The sequence below is a fragment of the Octopus bimaculoides genome, chromosome 8 (assembly GCF_046866305.1).
Source record: "Octopus bimaculoides isolate indiv1 chromosome 8, ASM4686630v1, whole genome shotgun sequence".
NCBI lineage: Eukaryota > Metazoa > Mollusca > Cephalopoda > Octopoda > Octopodidae > Octopus > Octopus bimaculoides.
The window spans coordinates 19,361,446-19,381,155 of NC_142935.1; the positions used below are offsets into that span (position 1 = coordinate 19,361,446).

The window sequence follows — 19,710 nt, forward strand, 5'->3', positions numbered from 1 at the left end:
CCACGAGGAAAATTCCGTTGCTGATTCTACTATACTACCTGTAAATTAAATTTGATTAAGTAGCTGAGTATCCCACAGACATGTATAGTTGTTGTTGGCATCTTTCGTCTCGGGAGACAATGGAGTTGCGCATGAAATAAGTTTTGCGCAGGCCTGGGCTAAATGTAAGAAAATCCTGGGTAGTCCAATCGTCAGGATTCCTCTCTTGACCTTGCTGACGTAGTCCGAAGGAGTGCAGAGCATTACGTTTGGCACCAGCTTGGTTGCAAGAGCTGCCGGAAGAGTGTCAAGTCGAACACTAAACCACGTACGGGGCTCTACTTTGGATTTCTTTGAAGGTTGTCTCCTTTCCGTAACCCTGGATAGGGGCCCATACTGAGTACTATCAGCAGGAGCCAACTGAGCCTGGGACTCGTGTCAGGCAGGATCGTCACTCCCTGAAGTAGTGAAGAAAATCGCTACTCACTACCTTAAGACATGTATAACCATAATGCAATTATCAGGCCAAATTTGTGTAACAGTGATTCTCAACCATTTTTTTTTATACCTATAGACCCCTTAGATTATTATTTTATTCTGGTGGACCACTTTAGCCGTTCGATGTTTAAAAACTAAATTTATAGCCACTTCTTTCAAAATTCCTATTTTGTTATTTACTCCTTCACTCGTATAGGTTGAAATATGTAAACATGTTAGAGAAGGAAACCTTGCTGTTTCTTGCGATACATACATTTAAACCGAAACATTTCAGGGATTCTTAAAATGATCCTGTGGATCCCCAATTTACTATTTTACTAGCGTAGACTCCGAAAAGTCCCAAGGATTATATGAACTCCGGTTGACAACCACCGGTGTAACACATTAAGTGAAAAGAGGGACTTTTGAATTACAGGTACACGCTAACATTCTTCACAGTTTCTGCCTACTCAGCCCTACTCGCAAAGCTGAGGCCAGCCTGTAGTTATAACAAGACACTTGCTCAAAACGCAGTCAAACCGAACCCAGTATGCTGTGATTAGGAAACGGACTTCTTTACCCCTTCAACCGTGTCTATGTCGGCATATTTACCTCTACCATATTCATCTCAAAGCAAAAATAACAACAATGATAATGAAAGTCTTTTAGAAGCAGACAGCAATAACAATATTTCTGGTGGTTATTTATTATTGTCCAGTATTTTTTTACATTAGTAGTTCTCCGAGCGGGACATTCAGCGACTGGACTGACAGGAAATCGATATAAAGCGGCTGATGGTTAAAATGTCAAGTTAGCATCTTGTTGATCGATAAATGATTTTCCTTTAATCCCTTCATTTTGACAGTAGTAATGGAAACTCACTAGAAAGAGAGAATAATAATTTTAACATCAGATAGCTGGAGACTGTTGCAGTTATATGTATTTAAACTTTGTAATTAATCATGTAGATTATTAATTATATAGCCGTTTCGGTATATCTATCCATAATCATAAATATCAGATGCATATCCGTAATTTCTGGCAAAACGTATTTCCACCAATTGTTTTAGTTGTCTCAGTCATTGGACTGCGGCTACGCTGGAGCACCGTTTTGACGGGTTTAGTCGAGCAAGTCGACTTAAATACCTATTTTTAACTCTAGTACTTATTCTATCGGTCAGTTTTTGACGAATTGCTAGTTACGGGAACGTAAGCAAACCGACATCAGTTGTCAAGCGGCAGTGGGGAGCGCAAACAGAAACAGGCACACAGATACACACACAAGTACAGACACAAGTACAGACACAAGTACAGACACAAGTACAGACACAAGTACAGACACAAATACACACACACACACACACACACACACACACACACACACACACACATACACACATATATATATATATATATATATATATATATATATATATATATATATATATATATATATACATGCATATACTCATTCACACACATAACGGGCTTCCATACAGTTTCTGTCACGCATTTTTATACACAAATCCCTGGTTAGACTGAAGCAATAAAAGAAGATACTTGCTCAAGGCAGCACGCAGTAGGACTGAACCCGAAACCAGTGATTGCAAAGTAAAACCCTTAACAACCCTTTGCTGCCAAGACTAGCATCGTCTTTGCAAGTTTTGTCTTCAATCCCACACTAATTCTAAGCAAAATGCTCCCACTTGCGTCTATTATTTTGATACGACCGTTTGATCATAAATAACACAGCTTAACCCTTTGCCTGTTCAAAGCCTTTTCAAAACTTTGTCCTAAACGTTCATGCTTGTTCTTCAGATTTTTAGTTAGCCTTTGTTTCATACCTTCTGAGTAGCAGTAGCATAAAGATTTCCTTTCATAATTCCTATGTTACTCTGACAGTTGAAAAGTATGAGAAATGCGTATCATACGACGCATCTACGCCAGGGAAATATTTCCTATGTTATCGCATGTGATACATAAGACAGGCAAAGGATTAAATAATACTTTGCTGCATTATTGCATTTAAATCAATGGACTCGTATATTATTACTCCACACACACACATGTAAGTACAGTGACTATACTCAAACAATTATGCTCTGAAGTGTTCTTTCTAAATAAGAATTTTAACCGTTCCTTCTTTGAGACTGATGTATTCAGCATCATGAAAGCATGCATTTCTGTGTTCTATCTGGAAAAAAACAAAAAAAAATAAAGGATATTTTTTCTTGATTTCGTTAATCTCTGCAATTTCGTCCTCCTTTCCTATATTTACAAGCAGTAGAAATAACCATTAAGAATCGTATCTCTCTTTCTCTTCCTTCGCGACTATTATTAACACGATATCCAAAACGGCTCTATTTGTGATTAAACAATTGGCATCCGGCTTTAGGAATCGTATGATATCAAATACATAGCAATTATATCAAACCTCCGACCAACATTTCAGCTCGGGTTTTAGAAGGTGTCTTTGAAGAAAATATGATATAATACCAGTAGATATTCTGAACCTTGCTATTAATTATGGTTTCTTTTGGCTGGTCACCATTCTAATTTTTGTAGCAATACGGGCGTTTGAATTCTTTCAGAAACTTCTTTTCAGATAGCTATGTTATTGATCCCCAAGTGTTCAACAACATTTTGGAAAAAAAAAAACAACAAAAAGATACCATAAACTGAACTTAGAGTCCATAATACATCCACTATGATTTCTATGTATTCGAGATATTTTAAATTTGAAGTTACTTTGATAATTTTTCAGTCTGATAGCACCATCAGCTTCTATTGATGTTTATTAAAAGCTACAACATTCGATCTCGGAATTGCGAGCCTTCTAATTAATTGCTCATCATTTAATTATCTAGTTAGATTTGTTCTACATCACTGAGTCACTACTGACATTTAAAAAAAAATTTTTTGGCAACTTAATTTACATGTTTGTAAATATAGTGGAAATAAGTTCGGCGGCATTTCGATTGCAATCTCACCATCTAGAAAGACAACCCATTCCACTCTCTTCCATTATAACTCTTTGGACGGGAGCATGCTGAAAGAATCGTTAAGGTGTTGGTAAAATATTCTGTGGCATTTTTCCGACTGTTTTCGTTCTGATTTCAAATCTAGCCGAGTGCAACTTCGCTTTTCTTTCAGGTTCAATAAAATAAAGTATAAGTACTAAAGTCGATGATTTTGACTTATCCCTTCCCCTAAAAATTGTGCCAAAATCAAGAACAATAGTTATATTTGTTAGAGCACCGGAAAATATGACGTACAGCATTTCTTCTAGCTCTTTATGTTCTGTGTTCAAATCCCGCTGACATTGACTTACTTTTCATCCATCTGGAATTAATAATATAAAGTACTTGTCATGTTCTCGGATCGATTTAATCGGCTGATCCTCAACCTCAGAAAATGCTGGCCTTTTGCCTAGATTAAAACAATTATCAGTCTCCAAATGGAAGAACACTTGATTAAAAGTTTTATAATACTTAATCATATATCTCACGGCATAAATTCAGATACTTCTCTGGTTAAATTTGCTTTCATCTCGAACGAAGCAGTATACTAACTGCTTGTTATATGATGAATTTAAAATATTTTTAACTATTTTAACTATCACACGACTAGTGTAATAGCGAAATGATAGTTTTAGGCTAGGTTGATTTGTATCCATCAGAAAAAATGCTTAGCGTTATCTGTTCTTGTTCTTCTCATTCTGAGCTTAAATTCTATCAAAATCAACTTTGTCTTTCATCCTTTTGGAGTCGATTAAATAACGTACCAGTCATTTACTAGAGTCGATGTGATCACATAACCCTTTCCTATATTAACGCCTATATTAGATATATTGTCTCCCTACACGACATAGATTGGGGATACAGAATTCATTTCTATAGTTCCAGGGATAACAAATCTTAAAACAACAAAAAAAAATGATCTCTCAATTTAACTAATTAACATTAACATGATTGGTGATTCAGTTTAATGGAACCTTCTACATATCTATCTTATAATGTATGGGTCGCAGAACCTTGGACCAATAAGAAAAAGGACTGTGCCTGACGGTTGTAGTCTGTTACTTTACATCATTTTGTGAGTAGAGCTAAGCGAATTCTTATATGTTAAATAACAATGAAATCGGTCAATTCCATCCTCATCCCATGCAGTCTAAAAGTCCACCGTGGGCCTACCTGCGCACCAAAATTAAATACATATAGGCATGATACCGCATGTTTATTTATTTATAGTCCATGCTGTATTAATATTGATAATGGTTTCAAATTTTAGCAAAATGCTTATTGGTATTTCGTCTGTCTTAAAGTTCTGAGCTCAAATTCCACCGAGGAATTTGCTTTTCATTCTTTCGGGGTCGATTAGATAAGGATTAGTCAAGAACTGGAGTCGATGTAATCGACTTAAACCCCTCCACCAAAATTGATGCCCTTGTACCAAACTTTGAAGCCAATATTTTCTCACTGCCATAATTTGTTCGTATAATTCCTTAAAGTTTCTGGATAGTCTTTGCAAAAGCACGAAGGTAATTGCATACAACGTGTTCATGGCCTGTGCTATTTTAAGGTAGGTGCCATGGTACAGCAACATCGGAGCCCAGGAAACCTATGATTACATTAAACTTTTGGGTGGCTGCTCATCGATGCACTCCTTCGATTAGCATCCGGACTCACAAGCAAGTAAATATGTTTCTGATCGAGAAAGTATATACTTTAGAGCAATGTGTTCCATACGTAGCCAACAAAATCTATATTTTTTATTGTTCAGTAACCGGTAAGATACACAAGATTATCCTACTAGAGATAAAAGGTTTAAAAAAGGATTAAACTGTGATAGTTTATCTACTGGTTGATTCTTCCTAATATTTTCCCTACCTTTTCCTGATTATGATTTTACTAAACAATTTTACATTGGAAGAACTCGATACGTAATTCTATACTTATAATTTCTTCTACTCTCCCTTTCTCATTTGCTAATTTATCAGTATTTTTTTTTTCTCATAATATCTGTATAATCCAAAATAACTATTCTCTGTTTATTATTTTCAAATAAATAATTATCCACTTCTAACAGTATAATTTCAATTCTCGTTTTCAACCAGCACTTTTTTATATTGATTGAAATAATTCTAGATTAAATAATCAGTAATTAACAATTTTTCCAATAGTATTCTGTATCAAAATCTAAAATGATGTTATTATTCTCCACCATTTTGCGTCACGTTGTAAAGTCATGATGTAAATGTTCATATTTTTATTAAAATTCCAAAATATCTCCACACTTTCTATACTGTAAAAAATTGCCTCATCTGTACGATTGACCCAATTATTAATAAAAGTCTCACCGGATAATATTATTTGATATTCTTTTTCTTCCTTCATGATTTTTAAAAAATCCTTATAAAGGATTTTAATTGTTCCTCCTGCAGAGGTTTCCAAACATCACAGGACTCATTTTATAAAACTAATCAGTAAGCAATTTACTGTTTCCTAGATTTCTCAGTTAATAAATAGGATTTATTCCCGCTTCATGATAAAGTAACTATTTTGGGAGTTACATTTTAAACAACATAATATTGTTTTTCCTAGTGAATAATAAATTTTTCAATAGATTGAAGACGACGTGTGTGTGTGTGTGTGTGTGTGTGTGTGTGTGTGTGTGTTACAAAGCCAATTTTGTGTGAAGGAGTATGAAGAAACTAAGCACATTCATTTTGTTCCTTTGATGTAAGCAAAACAAAAAAAGACGTTTCTCGATGATCAATTCGAGTATAGTTCTCCGCTCCTCAGAGAATACTCACTTTATTTTCTTCTCCAATCAAAAGTATAGAATTTTCAACTGAAATATATGAAGCTTAGGTTTAAAGTAGGTTAGAACATTATAGTATAACCTATTTTTGCTTGTGATGGCTCAATATTAATTAAACAATATAAGGCGGCGAATTGGTGGAATCGTTAGCCAACCGGGCAACACATATCAATTCGGCATTAAATCTCCATCGAAAGAGGCTTCTTCTGAAACCACACACTTTCTCCAGCGTCGTTTCCACTAATGAGAGAATTCTTGAAACTTCTTTTGGTGGGTGATAGCTAGTAGCTGCCTCCGCACTGTCTTGGATTTCCTCGGCGTCTTGAAACCTTGTGGGGTCTTCCACTGCAAAAACTGAGCATTGGTTTCAGCCTCATAGTTATAGATTCCCAATTCGTCATCTGTTTTGACCGTTTACCAAAAGTTTTCGTCTTCCTCGACACAATCGAGGAGACCCTGCACAGCTGAAACTCAATTTTCCTTTCGAGACGACCACACTCTACACACTTTGCTTTCAAACACTGATATAATCAATAGAAGTGAGCGAGAACTTTATAACTAAGTGTGCATGCGCGACAGAGTTCAAAGTTAATTTGTGCCGAGCGGCTTCACTCCGTGTACTTTAACTTCGTTACCCTAGCAAAAGTTCCGATACTTTTTTTTTTTATCAGACTTCGTATAACATTCTAGAATTTTATTCTTGTTTCTTTTTCTTTATTCATTCAAACTTTATGCAAAGATTCCTCTTGTTTTAAACTTTAAAAAAAGTATACTCAAAACCAAAGATATTTTAATGAATATTTAAAAAGCTTGCTTTTGCAATGCATAAAATAAATTCTGTGCCATACTTCTAGTTTGGATGTTAGTATAGAAGATAAAGAAATTCAATTCAGGCTTGCAAAACTAATCATGCTTCTTGTATTTCCCTTTTGGATTCTGGGTAAAATAGTTTCAAATTATTCTATCAGCCTGAAGGCATTCTTTGAGTACAATTGTTGATATTTGCTGTGCTTATATATACACAAGCACTAAGAGTAAATATGGTTGTTTAGTGTAGCATCAACTACGTAGGCAGTATAATTAACGCGTTTCTACATATACAAACTCAATATATAACCACATACCTTTCTGATGTGGCAAAATTGAGGTACAGCTGACTCATCAAATTTGTAAAGCAATCTGTATGTGTGTGTGTGTGTGTGTGTGTTGATGTTGTTGTTGTTGTTTATGTGCTATTTTAAACTTTGCTGACAAGGTGCATAAGAAATATAATATAAACATAGTAACTGTAAAACAGAAGGTTTAGGCGACCTGGTTGACTTGATATTTTGATTTCTCTCTCTTTCTCTCTCTCTCTCTCTCTCTCTCTCTCTCTCTCTCTCTCTTTCTTTCGCTTTCTCGCTCTTACTTTCGCTCTCTCTCTCTCTCTTTCTTTCTTTCTTTCTCTCTCTCATCTCTCCCACTATCTCTCTCTCTCTCTCTCGCTTTCTCTTTCTTTCTTTCGCTCGCTTGCTCTCTCTCTCTCTCTCTTTCTTTCTTTCGCCTTCTCTTTCTTTCTTTCACTTTCTCTTTCTTTCTTTCACTTTCTCTCTCTTACTTTCGCTCTCTCTCTCTCTTACTTTCGTTCTCTCTCTCTTTCTCTCTCTCTCTGTCGCTTTCTCTTTCTTTCTTTCTCTCTCTCGCTCTCTCTCTCTCTGTCTCTCTCTCTCTCTTTCTCTCTCTCTCTCTCTCTCTCTCTCTCTCTCTCTCTCTCTCTCTCACCCTTTATTAATCTTTCGCTCGCTTTCACAATCTTTGCGTTCTGATTTAATATCCTGCCGAAGTCAGCTTTACCTTTCATCCTTCCAGAGCCAATAAAATAAAGTATCGCTCAAGTACTGAAGTCGATCTAATCAACTAACCTCCGCTGCACAAAACTGATGGCCTTGATCCTAAATTAGAAATTATGAATTTTAAATTGCTAGAAGTCATAATTTCTAACTTCCCATACGATCACAAATTTCTTAAAGCTGAACGTAGCCAACAGAATCTAGTCCCAGTATATTTTTGATACTTACTTTATTGAAACCGAAATGATGAAAGGCAAAAAAAAAAAAAAGATCCTAAGTATTTGAACTCAGAATGTAAAGACACATAAATGAAAATTACAAATCTTTTAACCTACGATTTTATCGTTTCTATGACTATACTATTTGATTTCTCTTCATCTTTTGCAGTTTATTATTTAGAATTCTTAAAGTAAAAGAATTATTATTATTAGATATATACAGCTTTTATCAATATATATAGCTTACGGCTAAATTTCGTCCGATCACCGAAGTTATGGAACGTCGAGCCTAGTTAATACTTAGATAGGCAATCGTTTGGAAAACCTAGGCGCTGTATCTCCCAGTATGGCCGCAACTCTCAAGCTGAAACTAGTAAAGAAAAGATACAAACAAGTACCCCAATTTAAAAACAAACCATATCTATATGCAAGTATATTCTTTTCTACTCTAGGCACAAGGCCCGAAATTTGGTGGGAGGGAGCCAGTCGATTAGATCGACTCCAGTACGCAACTGGTACTTAATTTATCGACCCTGAAAGGATGAAAGGCAAAGTCGACCTTGGCGGAATTTGAGCTCAGAACATGAAGACAGACGAAATACCGCTAAGCGTTTCACCCGGCATGCTAACATTTCTGCCAGCTCGCCGCCTTTGTATGCAAGTATATTACAAGATACATTACCTGCAAGAGATTGTAATACTAGTTTTAAATTTTGGCACAAAACCAGCAATTTCGGGAAGTGGGTAAGCCGATTACATCGGCCCGGTGTTCAACTGATACTTATTTCATTGATCCCCGAAAGGATAGAAATTGAAGTCGACCTCGGCAGAATTTGAACTCAAAAGCGTAACGATGGACTGAATGCTGCTAAGTATTTTACTCGGCGTGCTAAGGATTCTACCAGCTAACTGCCAAACTCGAGATTGTAATATTTCAAAATATACGAATTCTAGGGCGGCGAGCTAGCAGAATTGTTAGCACGCCGGGCGAAATGCTTAGCAGCATTTCGTCTGCCGTTACGTTCTGAGTTCAAATTCCGCCGAGATCGACTTTGCCTTTCATCCTTTTGGGATCGATAAATTAAGTACCAGTTACGCACTGGGGGGGGGGGGCGATCTAATTGACTTAATCCATTTGTCTGTCCTTGTGTGTCCCCTCTATGTTTAGCGCCTTGTGGGCAATAAAGAAATAAGAATCGTTAGCATGCCGAGCGAAATGCTTAGCGGTATTTCGTCTGTCTTTACATCCTGAGTTCAAATTCTGCCGAGGTCGACTTTTCTTTTCATCCTTTTAGGTCGATAAATTTAGTACCAGTTGTGTATTGAGGTCGATCTAATCGACTGGCTCCCTCCCTCAAAATTTTGGGCCTTGTGCCTAGAGTAGAAACGAAAATATACAAATTCTGCCGAGGTCGACTTTTCTTTTCATCCTTTTAGGTCGATAAATTTAGTACCAGTTGTGTATTGAGGTCGATCTAATCGACTGGCTCCCTCCCTCAAAATTTTGGGCCTTGTGCCTAGAGTAGAAACGAAAATATACAAATTCTGCCGAGGTCGATTTGCTTTTCATTTTTTCGGAGTCGATAAAATAAGTACCAGTTGAGTAGTGAGGTTAATGCAATCGACTTGTCTCCTTCCCAGAACTTACTGGCCAAAAAACAAAAATTTGAAACCAATATTTCAAAATATAGAATTGGTAAAATTTCTTAACTCATGAAGAAAAGAGCAAAAATATGAAAGAGACAAATATTTTTGTTTATGTGTAATGTTGTTAGTTCTGATTTTATTAAATTAAAACCCTTATCAAAATTCTGAAAACATTTTGATTAATCGTTAAACTGATATCGATTATCAATCGATATGATTGAGAGATATGGCGGTAGCGTCTGTAAAATGCACGCAACACTTTTTTCTTCTTCGTTAAATTTCTCTAGTTGTGTGCATATGTAATTGTGTGAGTGTGTATGTGTGTGTGTGTGTGTGTGTGTGTGTGTATGATGGTGGTGGTGGTGGCGGCGGCGGCGGCAGTGGCATTTATTATTAGTACCTTGATAATATTGAAGAAATGTTCTTATTCCCAATTAAAGCCATTCAAACGTTTTAAAGTATCTGTAAAGGTCAGTTGAGTTTCATTTTTAATGCCATTCAAACATTTTTGTTCGGCCAATCGAACCGTTCAACGTTTTATTCAGAACAATCCTCAAAACTGCATATTTCATTATTATCGTTCCTTAACTGTGAAGGAGACGATTTTAAGCACTTAATCAGCATTGAGTAATGTCGATATAAATTATTCTAAGCAAAGTAACTACATTTAGCACTCAATTAATACTTTATCTGTAGATATAAGTCGTTATCTCCCAGACATAATGTTACGCGGTTTCCAGTGGAATCAGATTTATTCTTTATATTCCATAACACTAACAATATTATTTCTTAATTCGAGCTTTTTCTATCTTGACTTGCATATGGTAAATTTTAATCCTTGTAAATCCATTATATCTATACGTATTAGAAGGTTACCGACTAACTTTTAAAACGATATGATGGATAACTCACTCAGTTCGTTTTTTTTTTCTTTCTCAGCGAATCCCCGTATTTTTAGTTTACTACGAGATTTCATTTTACGATTTCCTTACAATTTTTTTTTTGGGGGGGGGGGGGTTAACATTAGAAAGTCTAAGCCTATTAGAACCAACGTCAAATTCAATAGTTTTAAACTCTGTTATGATACATTGTAAACGAAATAATTTCAACTTTCAATTTGACAGGTAATCTACAGACTGAGCGAACGAGGATTAGTTTTAACGTTTATTAATCCGTGGTAATGAGAAACGGTAGAGCACTTGATGTTTTACTTCGTTAATTTTGTTTGTCTTCTTATTTTTCCATTATTATTATTATTAAGGCGGCGACCTGGCAGAATCGTTAGCACGCCGGGCGAAATGCTTAGCGGTATTTCGTCTGCTTCTACGTTCTGAGTTCAAATTCTACCTAGCTCGACTTAGCCTCTGAACCTTTCGGGATCCATGAAAATAAGTACCAGTTGAAAACTGGGGCCGATATAATCGACTCATCCCCCATCTCCCCCAAGATTTCTGCCCTTGTAGAAAATTTAAGACCATTGTTATTATTATTGTTCTTGTTCTTGTTGCTTCTCTAAGCTAATTTTCAAGAGTGTGCAAGAAAAGTTTTATGTATTTCTAGGGCATTGTGCATATTATAGCAGGGACTGTGAAGGTTGGCAATTTCTGCTGCAACAAACTGTGTCTCGCATGTCTAGGCGGTTTTTCAGTTATAAACTTTTTCATTTGCTGTGTAAATGTTCCATGGATAGTGGTGGAATGTAATCTGCGATGAAGTGAAGCACATTGTTTCTATCCATTGTGATTTCATAATGGAGAGATGAAGGAATCTACGTTGGGTTGTCGTGGCATAATCTTTGATATATCTAACGGATTGTTTTAATATCAGTGTTGCTTGCGTCTTCCTGTTGGCCAAGTGTGGTACCTGCAAGTGCACAAAGTATCTATGTGTGTGTCGTTATTTTCTAACGTTCTGGTGCTTTGTGCATGAGTTAGAGATAAGCAGTTTTGATGTTATATTGATTGACTTCGTTGCTGCGTGTAATAATATTATGGCCGTTCTTGAATGTAGAGTTTATCAGTAAGCTAAGGGCATTATAAACATTTGAATGTACATCCAAATGGTTGACAGATATTTTTCCATGCAAAAATAACGACGATTTAATTTTATAAGTGTCATGATTTGTTTTTAACTACTGTTATTAAATTATTGTGGGTGTCAGCGAATAAGCCAATGATCATTAACTAGAAGAAAAAATATACTTAAGATTATCCATAAAGCATATAGTAAGAAGCAGAAAAATAGAGTTTACTTCACACCACAGAGAGAGAGTGTGTGTGTGGGGAGAGAGAGAGAACGTGAATATTTGTAAAGAATGTATTTCGAAATGATTTCCAGTTGTCATACTGCATTCGTTTCGGTTTGTTACACAAGACCTGAAATTTGGAAGGTGTGGGTAAATCAATTACATCGACCCCAGTACTCAACTAGTATTTATTTTATCGACTCCCTAAAAGATGAGAGGCAAAGTTGACTTCGGCGGAATTTGGAATGAGAGCGTAAAGCTGGAAAAAATGACGCTGTCCGACGTGTTAACGGTTCAGCCTGTTCGCCGCCTTTCGGTCTGTTGTAATCATGGTTTCAAAGCTTTGGTAAAAGGCCAGCAATTTTGAGGGAAAGGCTTAAGTGGATTACATCGACCCCGAAAGGTTGAAAAGCAAAAATCGACTGCGGTGGAATTTGAACGGACGAAATGCCGCTAAACATTTTGCCTGACGTGCTAACGATTCTGCCAGCTTACTACTTTGGTTTATTGTAAACCAGTCATTAATTCAACTTGTCGCCACGTTTCTTGTCTTTACTGGAAGGCACTCTTATATGTGTCACTGCGCATTTTCGGGTCTTATGTTAATCCGTATTACTTTTGATGTGTTATATGAGTGTGTATGTGTACATACACTCCGTACCTACATCCATACATACATACATACACACAAGCTCACACAAGCATGCAAGCAAGCGCGCATAGAATGGAGGGTGGTGTGCTGGCAAAATTGTTTAGAGAGTCGGAAAAATGTCTTGCAGTATTTGTTCCGACTCTTTACCCTCTCAGTTCAAATCTTTCTGCGGTCATTTTGCCTTTCGTTCGTTTGAGGTCAATAAAATAAAATGATAGTCAAATACTGGAGCCAACGCTTTCGAGTAACCCCTCCACTCAGAACTACTGGCTTTGTACCTAAATCAGAAATTATAATTAGAAAAAAAGCTAACAGCAATTAAATAAAAATTAGGCCTTCGTCAGCTGCCTCATTTAAAGCCATCATAGTTTCGACGCACGTGTGTGCATGCATATGCATATATGTCTTTGTCTATAATTATGTTGCTTGTGTTGGGTTCTTTTGTGTCACAAAAACAGCAGATTGGTAAATAGATATAAATAATATAAGAGCAAGACTGAAAAATGAACGGAGGGCAATAAGATAAACTAAAACAGATGTAGGCAGTAGCCTAGTAAGATCACAGTCAAATGATGGAAAGCGAGTTAAAGAACCAAAGAATTACGATGTAAATACACTAAGTAACAAGTGGCTGAATGGTAAGTAGCTTGCTTACCAACCACATGGTTCCGGGTTCAGTCCCACTGCGTGGCACTTTGGGCAAGTGTCTTCTACTATAGCTTCGGGCCGACCAAAGCCTTGTGAGTGGATTTGGTAGACGGAAACTGAAAGAAGCCCGTCGTATATATGTATGTATATATATATATGTGTGTGTTTGTGTGTCTGTGTTTGTCCCCCCACCATCGCTTGACAACCGATGCTGGTGTGTTTACGTCCCTGTAACTTAGTGGTTCGGCAAAAAGAGACCGATAGAATAAGTACTAGGCTTACAAAGAATAAGTCCTGGGGTCGATTTCCTTGACTAAAGGCAGTGCTCCAGCATGGCCGCAGTCAAATGACTGAAGCAAGTAAAAGAGTAAAAGAGTATCCCCCAATGTATTCATGAAAGATTAAGCCATCTTAAATCACGACAAATCCTCTCTTCTGATTCAAAGTATAAGCGGAAGGGAAGATAAGGCCATTTTTACTCTTTCAAACTTGCACAGATTTTATCATTCCTTTGGGTATAGGCGTTCTCTCAGAGTTTTAACGATTTGTTACTGTTGAAATTAATAATTTTTTTTTTTTTTTTTTTTGTTATCAACACATGACCTTTGTCTTTTCAAGTGCATTCATCCTGCCATCATTTACACCTCCATAGCGAAAAATATTTGATGGTGGCAATGATGATGATGATGATGAGGAGGAAGAGGAGGAGGATGATAGTGGTACTGGTGATGATGATGATCATGATGATAGTGGTGGTGATGATGATGATGTTAGTGGTTGTGGTGGTGGCAACGACCACAATGATGATGATGATGATGTGACGACGACCACGGCCACTATCTATGATGGTGGTTTGGTGACGACGACTATGACAACCATGGTAATGATGATGATGGTAGTGGTGGTTTGAGTGGAGGTGGTTTTTGAATGGAGGTGGTCTGAATGGTAATGTTGATGATGACAACGACGACGACGACGACGACGGCGATGATTCTTTAATTTCTTTGACAACAAAAGACATTCCGTCGAATTGCTACGGTTGTACCACAAGATTATCAAAAGAAAAGTCTGTGGGTGTGCGTGTGGGTGAGTACATGTGTATCTATGTACGTATGTATGTATGTATGCATGTATCTATGTATGCATGTATGCATGCATGTATGTATGTATGTAGGTAGGTAGGTATTTACGTATGTATGTATGTATGTATGTATATATAACAACGGTCGAGAAGAAATAGCAAATATATATGATATAGAATCTTATAGTAGCAGCGGCAACAATAATGATGGTTGCAGCTACAGATGCTCCGTAGCAGCATTCGCAGAATAGAATAGAAAAAAAAAATATATAAAATAAAATAAAATATAAGAAGCTGCAACAACAAAAACAAAAAAAACAAATCATTTCCAAACATTTGCCTTGGACGCTGGAGACAATGAGCACATTCGTACACGTGCACACATACATGCTCGTGCACGCAACCAAACGCAACCAAACACATGCACACACAAGCTTGCACATGCACATCCATCATTTTGTCTTTTCATTCCCGCTCGACCTCTCTCGCTCATTTTTTCTGTCTGTCTGCCTGACTGTCTGTCTGTCTGTTTCTCTCTCTCTCTCTTTCTCTCCCTCTTATATTCTTTCTCACGTTTCGTCTTTCCTATTCTCTATCTGATCAATCGATCGATCGATCGGACAAACAGACAGACAGATAGATAGATAGATAGATGAATTTATGTATGCGCATCAGTGTGTGTCTGTCTGTCTGTCTGTCCGTATGTATAGGAGCACTTACCTTTTCCCTTCTCAGTTTTTCTCATAACAATGCTCTCTCTCTCTCTCTCTCCCCTCTCTCTCTCCCACCCTCTCTCTCTCTCTCCCCTCTCTCTCTCCCACCCTCTCTCTCTCCTCTCTCTCTCCCACCCTCTCTCTCTCCCTCTCACTACTTTTACCTTTCTCTCTGCTGTATATTAGATAGCGATAGAGAGAGCAAATGAATGAGAAACAGAGATCGTATTTGTCTTATAATGGCATACATACATACATACATTCATACATGATACAAATATGTATGTGCGTACCTCTGCGTGTGTGTGTGCGCGCGCATGTGTTTGTGTAGTGGGAGCGCCATAAATAAACATGAGCTGTTTATAATTATTCTTCTTTAGTCCGCGAGTGAAACTAAGCAATCATTTCACTCAAAAGACCACGTGTTTTACAACTATCTTCTCACCTCATTAACCTCACAAATATTCTTACATCTATAATTTAATGCTGTATAGTGCCAAAGCAAAGTTTCTCACTACTCGAGAAGAAGGACAATTTCGGTCACACCTCACCCACTGTCACACGCATACATGTACATTTAAATCAACAGGTATGATAAACAACAAGAAAATAATGCACCTTTTACACCTTTACCTGGGAGCGAGTGGACCCTTCATCGTTATCTTCCTACACTCGTAACGCTCCGGGCACGTATGCATAAATGTATGCAAAATTAATTCTTTTCATTATAAGCACGAATCTGAAATTTGTTGAGGGATGGCTAATCGATTACATTGGCTCCAGTGCTCCAATGACACGCATTTTATCGAGCTCGAAAGGATGAAAGGTACTGTAGCCCACGGAAGTAAAGTCAGAAGAATTGCCCCTAAACATCTTGTCCGACGCCTTAACGATTCTCCCAGCTCGCTGCCTTAGGCGTATACATAATGATATCTGTCAATGCAGTTTATGTTTTCGTCTGAATAACAACAATATTAATTCTTTCGATTTTAAGCACAAGGCCTGAAACTTTGTGGGGGATGGGAGCGGATAGTCGATTACATCGACCCCAGTGCTGAACTGGTACTTATTTTCTCGACTCCGAAAGGATAAAAGGCAAAGTCGACTTCAGTGCAATTTGAACTCAGAACGTAGCGACGGGAGAAATACAATAATAATAATAGTAATAATAATAATAATAGTAATAATAATAATAATAATGCACGCAGAAGTGGCAAAGAAATGGAAAAGATTGAAAAGTACAGACTACTAAAAGATGAAATTGCAAGAATGTGGACTATGAAGAGAGTGTCTGTCATTCCAGTAGCTGTAGGGGGCACTCGGAGCACTAACAACCAAGCTCAAGAAATATGTTAGCGAAATTGGAATTGACATGAGAGCATAGGAAGCCAAAAAGAAAAAAAATGATAAAACTGCTCTGCTGGGGACAGCTAGGATTTTGATATTGGTACTTAGATGTTGAATGTCTCTCCCACAATAATTAACAAACAACCAAGTATGAAAGCTTATAATGTGCGGAAAGAGACCCTGTGAGACCTCTGACAGCAGGCTGCTGTCCGCTCTTACAGAAACAAGACCGGTCGTTCTGACAAGTAAAACAATTATGATAACAGTAATAAACTAGAAGTAAAGGTTCCACTGGCTTCAATCTTTTTACATTTATTTGCTTGAGTGTCTGTTTGTAAAGTGTTTCTATGCGTATAGTGTACCCTTGCCTCTGTTTTCATCTATGGCAAAATGCATTATTTACAGACTTCAATTTCGTCTCGCACTATTCTTTTATTCTTTTACTTGTTTCCGTCATTTGACTGCGGCCATGCTGGAGCACCGCCTTTAGTCGAATCAAATCGACCCCAGGACTAATTCTTTGTAAGCCTAGTACTTATTCTATCGGTCTCTTTTTGCCGAACCGCTAAGTTACGGGGACCTAAACACACCAGCATCGGTTGTCAAGCGATGTTGGGGGGGAAAAACATAGATACACAACATATACACACACACATATATATATACACATATATACGATGGGCTTCTTTCAGTTTCCGTCTACCAAATCCACTCACAAGGCTTTGGTCGGCCCGAGGCTATAGTAGAAGACACTTGCCCAAGGTGCCACGCACTGGGACAGAACTCGGAACCATGTGGTTGATAAGCAAACTACTTACCACACAGCCACTCCTGTGCCTATGTACAAAAATCTACTGTTCTACTGCATCGACATTGGTTCTCATCCTTCAGGCTAATTATCTGATTTTATTCTTCCTCTGCTTTGCGTAGCACACACACGCGCACGCACTTGTGTGTGTGTGTGTGCAATGTGAATATGACTGTACATTTGTATGTATGCATAAATGCATATACGTCTGTATTGTAGAGAATAGATAAGACTGCAACGATTTCAAAGTAATTTCGGTTCCTGTTTGCTGTGGTTAGGTATGTGTTTTGTTGTGGCTACCCCTTCCTATGGGGAACAGGCCTTGGTAAATAAAAAAATAGACTTATACCCATACAATATACCCTAGTGCATACACAATTACACACACGCACACACCTGCGCATATGCACACACACACACATTGGTGTAAGAGACTCGATAAACACAAGTCGATGATGAATCCTTTGCTTAGTCACTTGACCTGCTAGAAATAGCAGCAAAATAACCTTCAAATCATCCTCTACCGTTTTCAGCAAAGAAAGAATGCGTTTTATGATGTAGACTTGTATAAAAATGCATTTCATAATGCAGTCTTGTATATTTTTATATTGTCATATATTGGAATGTCTTTGATCAGCGGTCTCCGTCCAGGGTTGATGTGGAGCTCTGTACTCTCACTGCCACAAACATAGCAATACAATAGAATACTAAACTACATGATAAACCATACCATATTCCATCTGGGGAAAAAAAATAAAGAAAAAAAATCATCTTCCAACGATAACTCCATCTATCGATCTCTACGCCATGTTACTCTACTCTCACTATCCGATAATCTGCCAATCACCCCACCCCCACCCCGTCCTGCACTATCAAACAGTTGTTTATGATAACATAAAATTCTTTATTCACTACAACGTGCAGGCCATTCACAAATGCAGTGCAGTCGTAGTGGTAGTTACCATTATTATTATTATTATTGTTGTTATTATTCAGAAAAGCGGCGAGCTGGCAGAATCGTTAACACCCTGGACAAAAAACTTAATGCCATTTCTTCCGGATCTTTACGTTGATTTTAAAAATCCATAGAAGACGATTTCGCCTTTCATCCTTTCGGGGTCGATAAAATAAGTACCAGTTGAACACTGAAATCGATGTCATCGACTTAACCCTGCCCCCAAAACTGTTGGCCTTGATCTAAAATTTGAAACTATTATTATTATTCGGAATTGCTAAAGCATAGCAGAAAATGCCCTGTGACATTTCTTCACGTTCTAAGTTCAGGTACCTCTGGGGTCAATTTTACCTTTCGTCCTTTCAAGGAAGGGGAAACCATTAAAATAAATACCTGAACTGGGGTCGATGATAACCACTTAACCCGTCCTATCAAGCCAGCTAAACTTGTACCTTAGCAGAGTCAATTTCGGGTTGCAGTGAAATGGTAGAATTATTAGGGTGTTCGAAAATGCCTTGCGGTATTTGCTCTGGTTCTTTAAATTCTGAGTAAAAAATCCCGCGGATGTCACCTTTCTTCATCCCTCCAGGACAGGCCCGTCGCCAGACTTAGGTGCCCGGAGGGGATTCAGAATATTTTGGGTGGCACTAATTTGTTTTGCGGAAAGATTTTTTGTAAACTGCATTTTCTGAATCTGAAGGTGCACCATTGAATAGTGAAGAGACAGTGACGTCCAGCGACCCCACTCCCTTAGCGACAGGCATGCACAGGGGTCAAGTAAAATAAAGTTTCAGTCAAGTATTGGAGTCAGTGTAGTCCACTATGTATTTCCTCTCTCGTCAAACATGACTGGCCTTGTGCCTAAATTAGAAACAGCTGTTTATTGTATATTATTACCTTATAAGGAAATAAGCAACAGCATTATATATTCCACATTTTTTCATTTTCTTTCTTATTTCTATTCTTGTGTTCTTCGTTAGAATCATTGAAGAGCAAAAATAGCTACTGAGTAGCTTCATTCATACTCACGAAATAGTAATCGTGATATGATTTCTGGTGTTTGTGCTTATGTTGAAGCGTGGTTGTGTGTGTGTGTGTGTGTGTGTGTGTGTGTGTGTGTGTGTGTGTGTGTGTGTGTGTGTGTGTGTGTGTGTGTGTGTGTGTGTGTGTGTGTGTGTGTATGTGCATGTGCGCGCGTGCACGTATCATTATGTGTAATGTTTGTGTTGTAAGGGAAAATGGATTTATTAGATTTAATCGTATGTTTATTTCAGTGTAACGAAATAAT

At 37.6% G+C, this 19,710-nt stretch overlaps 1 protein-coding gene and 1 long non-coding RNA gene across 9 annotated transcripts in view; one reads left to right on the plus strand and one right to left on the minus strand.

Moving 5' to 3' along the window:
* The window catches only part of LOC106878173 (uncharacterized), a 1,399,830-nt gene that overhangs the window by 862,643 nt on the left and 517,477 nt on the right, over positions 1-19,710 (plus strand). The window lies entirely within an intron of this gene.
* On the minus strand, positions 1,112-15,803 carry LOC149134325 (uncharacterized). The gene is made up of 2 exons (XR_016242814.1): positions 15,320-15,803; positions 1,112-1,337 (listed from the first exon to the last, which is right to left on the minus strand). It is a non-coding gene; the product is annotated as an uncharacterized LOC149134325 (long non-coding RNA).